General features: G+C 36.4%; 1 pseudogene; it reads left to right on the plus strand.

Annotated features, from left to right (window-relative positions):
- Positions 1–6,734: 6,734 nt before the first annotated feature.
- Positions 6,735–8,396, plus strand: LOC143394568 (regulator of microtubule dynamics protein 1-like; annotated as a pseudogene).
- The last annotated feature ends 1,730 nt before the right edge of the window (positions 8,397–10,126 follow it).

Raw genomic sequence — 10,126 nt, forward strand, 5'->3', positions numbered from 1 at the left:
CTGTAATTCCAAGCCCACATAACAATTATAGTGTATGCTATGACCTCTGCTATCAGGAAAAGATTATGTTCAGTGTACTTAAAGTAATTTTTCTCAGGAATAATTAACACAGAAAATTTAAAGCTTAAAGAGGACACTTTACCCAAGAGGACAAAAGGATGAAAAATACATGAAAAATATTTAAAATTATAAGCCATTGGATAAATGCAAATTAAAGCCATAAAAAGAAACTGCTATAAATCTATTAGAATTGTTAAATTAAAAAAAAAAAAAACTAGCAATACTAAGAGGAAGCAAGTATGGGAAGCAGCTAGAGCTCTCAAACATCACTGGTGAGAAGACAACACACCACTCCTTTGGTGGGAGGGTGGGGGAAGTGGCGATACAGGGGAATTGAACTCCAGGGCACTGGTCCACTGAGCCACACCCCCAGCCCTATTTTGTATTTTATTTTGAGACAAGGCCTCACTGAGTTGCTTAGCACCTCACTTTTGCTGAGGTTGGCTTTGGACTTGGGATCCTCCTGCCTCAGCTTCCCAAGCTGCTGGGATTACAGGCATGCACCATCACACCTGGCTGACACATCACTCTTAAAAATGCTTGGCAGTTTTCTATAAAATACTTACCCTTTGACTCAAAATCACATACCCAAGTATCTATTCTAGAGAAAGGAAAATTTAAAGGGCTGAAGGGTACATCTCAGTGGTAGAGCGCTTGCTGAGCATGCCTGGGGCCCTGGGTTTAATCCCCAACACAGTGAGGGAAACAAACAAACCTCATTTTTATAGGAAAACCTAAACACAAATGTTTACAGCAGTTTTATTGATGATTGCTCTGAACTTAAAATAACTCCAAGTACCCTTCAACAGGTGATTATATACACAAATTGGTACAACCACACAGTGAAATATCCAGCAATAAAAAGGAATGAACTTCTGGGGCTGGGGATGTGGCTCAAGCGGTAGCACGCTCGCCAGGCATGCGTGCGGCCCTGGTTCGATCCTCAGCACCACATACAAAGAAAGATGTTGTGTCCGCCGAAAACTAAAAAATAAATATTAAAAAATTCTCTCTCTCTCTCTCTCTCTGTCCCCCCCTTTAAAAAAAAAGGAATGAACTTCTGATAAACACAAACACTTGGATGAATCTCAAAGGTAAGCTAAGAGGAAGAGGCCAGTTTCTGAAGATTACATACTGAATGACTTCATTTATGACATTCTATTTCGTTAAGTTAAAGGGCACTCTCAAGAGCAAACACTGTGGGAATGGGGAACTGCTCCACGGCTGCTAAGAGCTGTAGTTGAGAGAGGTGACTATACAGCAGCAGCATAAAGGAGGTTTTCAGAGGTGAAGGGTTCTTCTGAATCCTCACTGTGGTAGAAGTCACAAGAATCTACATGTGTTCAAATTCCTAGACCTGAACACATGCATGATAGTTTAAAACTGTATGACAATTTCACAAGAATTCTCTTTTTACTAAATTATCACTGTGCATATAACAAAAAATTTAAAGGGGCTGGGATTGTGGCTCAGCAGTAGAGCATTCGTCTAGCACATGCAAGGCCCTGGGTTCAATCCTCAGCACCACATAAAAATAAACAAACAAAATAAAGGTATTATGTTCAACTACTTCTAAAAAATAAATATTTTTTAAAAATTTAAAATGTGTCAAACTTCAAATATATAAAAGGATTATACTATAACATTCTTCAGCTGCCACATGACTAACATAATAGCCCTCTAAGATGGGAAGACACATACCATAAATAGTAAACATAAAAAAGCTGGGGGCTGTAGGTATAGCTCAGTGGTGAGCGCATACTTGGCTCGTGGAAGGCCATGGGCTCTATCCCTAGCACTACAAAAAAAAAGGAGGGGAGGGGAAGGGAAGGTGCATTGGAGCAGTGATGTCATTATTAGACAAAACAGACTTTAAGACAAAAAAAAAAAAAAACCACTAGAAAAAAAAGGAGGACAATTTGTGATGCTAAAAAGGGTCAATTTGTCAAGGAGATGTAATAATGATGAAAATATGTAATCTAACAAAACTCTAAAACAAATGAAACAAAAGTGTACCAAAGTGAAAGGAGAGACAATCCATCAGTGACTGAAGACCTCAACACCCTACTCTAAATAACTGATACAACAACAGCCAAGAAGTCAGAAAGGTTATAAGCACTATTACCCACACTGACCTAACTGACAGCTGCAGGACACTTCATCTGACAACAGCAGAATAATTCTCGTTTTTTTAAGGTCCAGGATAAACTATTTCTAATGTCACAAAACAAGTTTCAATGAATTTAGAAGGACTGAAATACAATAAAAGAAATTTGGAGAAAACCTCCAAATACCTGGAAATTAAATAATAATTTCTGAATCATCCATATCATGTCAAAGAAAAAAATCATAAGCAAAATTAAGAAATATTTTGAACCTAAATGAAAACAAAAGTACAGCATGTCAAAACTTATGAGATATAGCTAACACAGTGAGTAGAGAGTGTTTTACAGTAGGTCTTGTTAGAAAATAAAAAAGATATCAACTTGTTTCTATGTAAGAAACTGAAGACTAAACTAAACCTACAGCAAGTAGAAGAAAATAAAGTTTAGGGCAAACCCCAATGAAATTAAAAACAGAAAACCAACAATGAAAAAAATCATTGAAACCAAAATTGGTTCTGTGAAAAAAATAAATGACAAACCTTTATTTAGATTGTCTAATAAAAATAATTATCTCCAAAATTCCCATTTATAAAAATCAAAAATAAAAGAGGGAACATCAACTACTGACCCTACAGAAAAAAAAGTATAATATGGGGAAAAAAAACAACAACTATATACCACCATTTTAGTCCATGTTCTGTTACTAGTAACACAATATCAAATTTGGGTATATTATAAAGAAAAGAGGTTTATTTTAGCTCAAGGTTCTGGTCCAAGGTTGAGGGGTTACATCTGATAACGGCCTTCTTCCTCACAGAGTCCTGAGAGGAAGGAATGGGTATTATGTGTCCTGGCCTTCTTCCCTCTTCTATAAAGCCACCACTAGTATTCAACCATAGGGGCTCCGCTTTGATGATCTTATCTAAACCTAATCACCTCCCAAAGGCCTGCCTGGAAATGGCATAGCTTCCACTCTCTTAATACCTCATAATGGGGATTAAACTTCAAGATGGAGTCAGAAGAAACAAATCATATTTAAACTACAGCAGCCACCAAATTAGACAAGTTAGATGAAATCAACAAATTCCTAGAAGAAAAACATGAATAACAAATACTGACCCAAGAAGAAACAAAATCTACACCTACAAAAAGAAACTGTCAATCAGAAGTCTTTCCAGCCAGGCATTTTGGTTCACAAGGCAGGGAGCAGTAGTGCATACCTTTAATGGCAGTGATTCAAGGCCAGCCTCAGCAACTTAGCAAGACCCTGTCTCAAAAATAAAAAGTAAATGGGGGTGCTGGGGTTGTGGCTCAGCGGTAGAGTGCTTGCATTACACGTGTGAGGTGCTGGGTTCGATCCTCAGTACCACATAAAAACATAAAAACAAATAAGTAAAAATAAAGGTATTGTGTCCAACTACAACTAAAAAAATACTTTAAAAATAAAATAAAAAGTAAGTGGGCTGAGGATGTAGCTTAGTGGTGGTTCAATTCCCATAACAAAAAGAAAAAGAAAAAAAAATGTCTTTCAGCAAAGAAAATCCCAGACCTAGATGGCTTCACTATAGAATTCATAATATAATAACTCACAGATCCTTCCAGATAATAGGAAAATACTTCCCAACTCATTCTAGGAATTTAGTATTATTCCAATATCAAAGTCAGACAAAGATATTACAAGTGAGCACACACACAAATAAACCAATATCCCCCTTTCAGAAATACACACTTAAAATTTTTCAATCAAAGCCAGGTATAGTGGCTTAATCCCAGTTACTCAAGGAGGCTGAGGCAAGAGGGTCTCAAGCTCAAGACCACAACAATTCAGTGAGACAATCTCAAAACAAAAATTAAAAAGGTGATAATAGTTCAGTAGTAGAGCACCACTGAATTCAATCAATCCCCAGTACTGGGGGAGGAAATTCTCAATTAAAAAATTCACAATTAAAAAATTCACAATTAGTAACCTAATCTTATAACATATAAAAAGGATTATACATACACTATAACTGAATGGATCCATCCCAGGAATGCAAGTCTGGCTTAACATCTGAAAATTGATGATAATAATACACAGGAAAATATATTAATTTAATGCAAAAAATTAGTAGAATAAAGGGGGAAAAGTCACTTCATCATATACTATATTCAGAAAAAGCACTTGACAAAATTCAATACCAGTCATGTTTTTAAAAGGAAAAACCAAACCCCCAGTAAATAAGACTCAAGGGTAACTTCCCCAAACTGATAAAGGGCATCTACAAAACCTACAATTAACATTGCACTCAAAGATAAAAGATAGGAACAAGATGAGGATGTGGATCCACTCTCAACATTTCTATTCAATGCTCTACTGGAGGTTTAATTAATACAATATGGCAAAAAACAAACAAAAGGAAAAAAGGGCATCTGGACTGAAAAGGAGGTTGTAAAAACAGACAGCCCATTCCAAGACCCAATGTTCTAGATTCTCAATACCCACACACACAGTCAATACCACTATCCAGTCAGAGAACTTACATTTAAAACAAGAGCTGGTATGCTTGTTGTATGACAAATATAAAACATAGATTTCCTTCACAACATTACCAGTGATGAGAAGTACAAAGTTCTTACATAAAATTGACAAGGGAGAAGTGAATACATCAATTTAAAGGCCCATAGAAGAAAATACTGGCTGAATTAAAATTTATCAACCTAAGAATATCTAACCGCATTTTCCAAATACAGACACATTTTAATCTTATCCTAATCTATCTGAATACAATTATATGGACTTTATACTGTCAGTCTCACTTCTGACAACATGCATAACCTTTGTTCCACATTTTAGATAGCAAACAATAATCCAAGTTTCCAGTTTCAAGTATAGTTTCAAGAGAGAGTTACTTACTTTGTGACACTCTTTTTGTGGAGGGGTTAGGTTTGGTTCTTTGTTTAACACTATGTCCTTGGAAAGACACAGTGAAGGTCTCCTCAATCAACCTGGTCAATGAATTTAATTATTTCACTCATTCCTAAGAGTATCACATAAATAGAAAAAAATATATCATTCATAAACATAGCAATAGAACAAGACCTGGCATCTCCCCAAGCAGTTGTTTGATAACTATTTTTGAGGGAGGATTAAAGGAAGGGTATCATAGACATGCTTCTTTGACGGAAACTGAGTTGAAAACTGGAAAACAGTACAGAAGTAAGAAACGGCAGAGCCTCCCCTGCAGAATGATAAATTCAAAAAACAACACCTACTTCCCTAAGGAGCAAAGGAAGAAATTTATCTCAGGCTTTACAAGTACATTGAAAGCCACTTCCACACCCTTTTATGGAATAAATAAGCGAAGCTAAGTAAACAGAGGCAGAGGGAAAATGCACCTCAGCACTGACCCACAATTCCTGATCACAGGGACCAACACTTCTTGGCTTCCTCAAATGCTTTACTCAGAAGAATGTAGAAGAGCTAACACACAAGCTGGCTCTGAGACAATGCTTACTACCAGAGAAGAGAGATCACCAATAGCTAGAGTTTATTTTAACACGATCTGTATCCAAGATCACAACTGCCATCCGCCTCAATAGATGTTCACACTGTTAAACAGCTGCCACGCTCTTTCATCTTAAATAAAAGGAACACAATGAAAATGTGGCCTGCAAAACTCACCTCTTGTTTCTTCTTCTAATAAAACATAAAGTTGATCTTTTCTGTGATGGGAAAACATAATTATATTGAAATTTAGACCTTCTGCACTAATAAAACCAATACCCTGTCTCTAAATTCTCTCTTGCTTCACTGCCCCTTAAAACATAGAGCAACCCATACTTGCTCCTCCCTGTCAAATCCTTTTTGTAGCTATGCCATCATGTTGCTAGCACAAAAAAATAAAATAATATACCACTTTTTTGCACTTCAGCCCTGGTGGTAGCCTACATTTCCAAAAGTATCCAAACAAAGACCTTGTTGTCACAAAAAAGAGTCCATGCCAACACTGGCTGCCTTGGTCCCTTCACCAAGAGACAGGTTTAAACACCATCGGACCACATATGGCAGAACATGCTGACAGATGTGGACTAGCAGAAAACAGATCTTTCCTCAGAACATCAGTTAGGACTTCAGTTTTGGTTTTTTTCCTGTGCTGTGGTTGGAACCCAGGGCCTGACAAATGCTAAGCACACACTCCACCACTGAGCTACACAAACAGAAACATTTACTGAGTTCTGTGTGTCAAGCTCTGCTCAAGGTCGTGGGCCAAGGTCATGGGCATGTAACAGTGAATAAGGTAAAACCACTGGCCCTTAAGGAGCCTACATTCTCGTTGGGCAAGAATACTCAAGTCCAAATGTAATACTAGTTTGGGATTAGGGTTGAGGGAGTAGCCAACACTTTTGTGTCCCAGAGTAATACAATAAATGATTACATAATTAATCTCCCTCTTTGTAATCTACTCTTGTCTAAAGTTATCCAACAGCTTCTCATTATACTTAGCATAAAATCTTAAATGCCTGAGAGGGTCTAAAAACCCCTGTATGATAACCCAGCAAATCTTCCAACTTTTAAGGCCTTGACCCCACATGCATCCTGAATCAAGTAAGAATATCAGGCAAAAATCTCCTATTTCTGTATAATTTGCTTTCATGTATGATTTTCTGAAAATGTAGCCTATAAATCCTGACCCTAGCTTCTTGCTTTTTTGTTTTTTTGTTTTTTTTCCATAAAATATCAGAGGCCCTGGCATTTAATTCCCAGAACTACCAAAAATCAATTAATCAACCATAATTAAGTATTATGAAATACTTAATTCTATTTGAAAAATATGGTTATACTGCTTCCAGAGTACTTATTACAATTTATAGGTATATATTTACTTGCATCAATATTTCATGTCTCTTCCATTAAACCATAAGCTCCATGAAGATAAGTATAGTTTTCAATTTGGAGAAATCTAATGTCCGAAGAGCCTAGGATGATGCCTAACACATAGAAGGGGCTCAAGGGAAAAAGAAATGAACAAAAGATGATCACCATGAATGGGAACAATGGCAGTTTAAATTTCTGAGGACTGCACCCCAAGATAGCTCAGCTTCCAAGATCCACATTTAGTTTTGCTTGAGTGTTCTGTAACAAAGGCTTCACAGCAAAAACAAAGCCAAAGCTAAGTTTGACTGCTAAAAAATCAACTAGTGCTTTGCACTCCTTTTCCAATGAGTTAAAAATTTATCAGTATGGTTGAGGGCTAGGCCAAGGAAGTGCAGGAATGATGCTGTGGCACTATCTCCCTTTGGGATGTGATACTGCTCCAGGTACTCAGTTCCTGACCAGGACTTGGGGCAACAGTCAGTAGTACAGCCTCCAGTGATTCTGTGGTTCTCAAGAGTCAATAAACCAGCATACATTTAGGAGATTATGATTTTTAAAGGGATTAAGGCAGGATTAATGAGGATATTTTAGAGGCTGCCTATCATAGCCAGATTCTAAAAAACCTTATAAACCACGGTGATAGGTAACTCAGGAACTTTCAAAAGAGGCCTTTCGTTCTGAACCTTGTCTTGTTTAGGTTTTGAAACTTACTGAGTCATTTTTCAGGTTGCTGTGATTCAAGCCACAGTCAAAGTTGAAGAAATCCTTGAATAGGCAGACTACCTGTATGAAAGTGGAGGCAGAGGAAAACTTTAGCAGTTGCTAACCCAACACAAGGCAAGTGGAGATGCAGGGTTCCTGTGGCGGTTGGCATGGGCATCAGGTGACATAGCTTAGCAGGACTTCAGAAGAAGAGAAAAAGCTTCTTGTGTATGAAGCCCTAGAGTATGCAATCTGCATTAGTGATGTTGGAGATTACGAAGTCATAAAGATTAAAACTGCAAATGACTACATTTCAAGGAACATTATGAGAAAGCAATTGAAATGAAACCTAAAGATGCTATCTAAATTTACCTGATAAGTATTTGGAGCTATGCATTTACTGAAATTCCTTGGTATCAAAGAACTGCTAAAATGCTGTTTGCACCTCCTCCTGGTTCCATCTATGAGGAGGCCTTGGGCTACTTTCACAGGGAGAACAGGTGGATTCAAACTTCTGCAACAAAAACTTGCTTCTTTTAGGAAAGACATACTTGAAGTTAAAAAACAAAAAGCTGGCTGCTTTCTGGTTAATGAAAGCCAAGGACTATTCAGTACGCATGGAGGAAGATAAACAAATGCAGACAGAAGCTGCTCACTTGCTTACAGGTTTGTGAAAAAAAAATTGAGACCTTTTCAGAGAAGAAAATGCATGAAATAACCAGTAAACTTTGCCTTTTTATTTAATTATAAAGATAATATATTAATCATAACTTTATGGCTTTTTCTCAGGTCTTTCAAATTCTTGACCATTTTAACAGAATAAATACACAAAATTCTAGATTTCTTCACAGGTAAAAGACATAATTGCCATATTGTCATAAGAGTGGTAGCAATAAATTTCCATGGCTTAGAAAGATTATTGTGAATCTTGGGACACCAACGATGCAAACTGATATGGGATTTCTAAATATTGGTCACATGACATCAGGATGAGAGTATATCAAGAAAAGAAACTTTAATGGAAGCAGCAGCATATGGGTAATGGATTTTCAAGTTGATTTGATTCAAAGCGGAGATCTTCCAGAGAAGTACAGTGAAAGTGAAGTGATGTTTAGGGCTCTTGGTGTAGTTAAGTGGTGTATCTTGAAGACAACCTGAATGGAAGAACTTTCATCAGAAAAGGACTGAAAATGGAGTGGCTTCCTTTTTTAAATATGTGGTCTTATAAGCAACTGAATTTGTCACTGAATAAAGTCCACATTTTAATCCCTAATGAGATGAAAGGCATATAATATTTAAGGGTGAAATGGAAATTAAGATGTTTTAAATGGAGAAGACAATGCTACTTAAATGACAGTGGAGAGTTACCACTGAAAAAAACCTTAATTTTTGTAAAATGAGCTTCTTCAATGCCATTTATATAGATTTGAGTTCCCCCCCAAAAAAAATTGAGAATCATAATGTAGTAAGTAAACTGTGCATATGTGTTGTTTACCATGTAGGTTTTCAAACACAAAAAGTAGTGAATTCTGTATGCCCATCTGACATTAAACAACTGTTACTCACGTTTGTGTGTGTGTGTGTCTGAGTGTGTGTGTGCGTGCACGCAGACTGATTCATTATTTAAACACCCAGCCACCAAAAGAACTTAATAAAAATTTGAAAGATTATAAATTTTAACCACACTAATTTAAATAAGCAAATTTTTCATTATTAGAAATAGTCACCATCATTCCTACTGAACTATTAATTAAAAATGTACTATACATGTACACTATTAGATAGCTAATACTCAAGACCATCTTTTTAAGGAATTTTATTTTCTTTATTTATTTTTTTAGTGCTGAAGATTAAACCCATGTCCTCGCATTATGTAAGGCAGGTACTCTACCACTGAGCCACATTTCCAATCCTTTCATGTATTTTGAGACAGAGTCTCACTAAGTTGCTCAGGCTGGCCTCAAACTTGTGGTCCTCCTGCCTCAGCCTCATGAGCAGAGAGGATTACAGGAAGGTGCCACTATACCTAGTGAAAATTTTTTATTTATAGATTTAGTGACAAAATTATGATAAAATGACTATAACAAGTATTGTTTTGTTTAAATAAGCATACAAAAAATTATAAATGCCTCCACAAATATTTCAAACAATGTTACTGTATGATATTTCTATGCCAGTTAGCACAGTGTGATAATCTTGGAGATGTCCCAATGATTACTTGTATAATACAAAAATATTCACAATAGCCTCCTGCAGGAAGCACATTAATTACTATACTAATGTGGACAACATATCCTTTCATAAACAAAATGCACATAAGAATCCCATATTTTCTTTTTTGAAAAGATACTTGTTTTGATATTTTAAAAAAAATTACAGAAACAGTGGGGTCACAAAATAGTAT

The sequence above is a fragment of the Callospermophilus lateralis genome, chromosome 3 (assembly GCF_048772815.1).
Source record: "Callospermophilus lateralis isolate mCalLat2 chromosome 3, mCalLat2.hap1, whole genome shotgun sequence".
Classification (NCBI taxonomy): Eukaryota; Metazoa; Chordata; class Mammalia; order Rodentia; family Sciuridae; genus Callospermophilus; species Callospermophilus lateralis.